Genomic DNA, 2,500 nt, shown 5'->3' with positions numbered 1-2,500 from the left:
GGATAAGCATAACATACAATATATCCCATTGTAATCAATTTAATACCCATAAGACAAACACCCACGGCATCCAAGTGAATTAAAAGTGAATAAAAAAATAAGAATGAAGAAGAATAACGTAAGAGGAGCATTAACGTGGTTGCACATAGTACTACTGCTTTGCATAATCACTTCGAACCCACACCTCTGCTGTTGTACAAGAGCCAAGTCCGATGCCAATCTGAGTCCTATTTTCCGTCGTAAGCCATCAGTGTGATCTGGGATCTTTGCTATCCTACGTTCTCACTCTCTCACTCATCTGGGGCTTTTTCTTCAAAATTTTCAATTTGGGTTTTTCTTCTGTTTGTTTATATCATTCCTATTACTGTTTTTTTTATAACACATGATCGGTTTTTCGTTTTCCTACTTTTTTATTTTTTGATGTATCCATAATTTCTTAAAATTATTTTCACTTCACATCTCTAGTTTATTTCATATTCGCTAATTTTGCTCTATTTTTATCCCCAATAATCCTCCTAACCCATAAATCTGTTGGTCTCTTCTATAATTTTCATCTATCAATTCATTTTCCTCTCTTATTCTATTGCTACTTATCATTGCTTTAAATTTCTATCTTCCTATTGGCAATTTCCATGAAACTCCAAAGAACTGTTTAAAACGTAAAGCTTCTGAGCCATGCCGTATTTACGTTTTCATCCCACCGCTGCCACCAAATTCCTACTTCTCTTGCTGTGCTTCGAATCAGTTCTCATGATAATTATAGCAGTCATATGATATTTAAAATGATAATAATGATATTGCTTTTAATGGTAACACGTGTGATGATATCGATAGTAATCTTAACGCTGGTAATGATGATATTGATAGTAATGAAAACACTTGTAATGATAATAATGATATCAATTGCATATTTTGATATTAATTATATTAGTAATAATATTCATGATGGTGATGATGACAATAGGTATGATATTAATATCGATTTTGAAATTGATAAAATAATGATAATATTAACACTAACAATAATAACAGTGATAACAGTTAGTAGAACACACACCCAAAGACGCATAGCCTCGCTCTACAGATCCTATAAGGCGCCACCTCCCCGTGTGTGCTAAGAATAACCCCAATCACTCACTGCGCCAGAGAAACTCAATCTCACGTCTATTGATAGATGTAAGAACATATCTCTAATATAATATATAATGTGTAATATTAAAGATCTATAAGAATAGATACAAGAATATATATAAGACTAAATCAGCGCTGAAGTTCTTAAGACAGAGTCACTTAGAACATACAATAATGAAGATGAGATCCATAATCATCAATATCAATAACGATGAATATATTAGCAATATCATGTTGATCAAAACTACCGCATCTCCAGAATTAAAGACATCTAACGTATCTCACAGATTTTTTTCCCCTACATTTTCCTCCCATTCGCAGAAACCCTTCGTAATTCTCGTTGGTTAAATGATGCATTGAAGGACAGGGATGTGTTAAGTTAATACACGGTGGTCAGGAACGATTATTTTGGATTCAGCTGATAGAGTATTATTGACAGGACTTTTAGTAAAAAAGAAAAAGAAAAGAGAAGAGGAGGGAGAAAAAAAAGGATAGATAGATAAACAGATAGATATATTTGTATAGAGATGACGTGGTTATGTATACGTTTGTGTGTGTGTGTTTGAAAGGAAAGGATAGAGAGGAAGAGACAGAAAGACAGAGACAAAGAAAAAAAGAAAAGAAATAATCAAAGACAGAGAGAAAGGGGAATCCCAGAGAGAGAGAGAGAGAGAGAGAGAGAGAGAGAGAGAGAGAGAGAGAGAGAGAGAGAGAGAGAGAGAGAGAAAGAGACAGAGAGAGAGAGAAAGAGACAGACAGAGAGAGAGAAAGAGACAGACAGAGAGAGAGAAAGAGACAGACAGAGAGAGAGAGACAGACAGACAGACAGAGAGAAAGAGACAGAGAGAAAGGAACGAACATATCCGAGCGTCCCTCCATTCCTCACCGCCTCCTCCCTCCCCCCCCTAAAAAAAAAAAAAAAAAAAAATCGCTTGCTAAAAAACCACGCCAATCGAATCATCATAAATCCATAATGTGGCGCTGGCATAATCACCAAAGGGGTTTTATCGATACACGTGCTGCACCGACGCCGACAAAGGCATATATCGGACACGGACACGGACGAGGCGGACGGGCAAATATGCCACTTCCTCCCCCCCCCCTCCTTTTTTTTTCCCTTTTTTCCGCGAAGTCGTAAAATGTAAATCGTGGAAGCGGGGACCAATTTCAATGGTGGGGAGAAGAGATACGAAGGGGGAGAAGGGGGAGGGGGTGAGGGAGAGGGATGGGGTGAGGGAGAGGGATAGGGTGAGGGAGAGGGATGGGGTGAGGGGGTGAGGGAGAGGGATGGGGTGAGGGAGAGGAAAGGGGAGGGAGGAAAGAGAGGGGGGTGAGGAAGAGGAGGGAGGAGGGAGGAGGGAGGAGAGAG

Source organism: Penaeus vannamei, chromosome 29 (assembly GCF_042767895.1).
Source record: "Penaeus vannamei isolate JL-2024 chromosome 29, ASM4276789v1, whole genome shotgun sequence".
In the NCBI taxonomy this organism is placed as follows: Eukaryota; Metazoa; Arthropoda; class Malacostraca; order Decapoda; family Penaeidae; genus Penaeus; species Penaeus vannamei.
Note: the sequence above shows the minus strand (reverse complement) of the source record.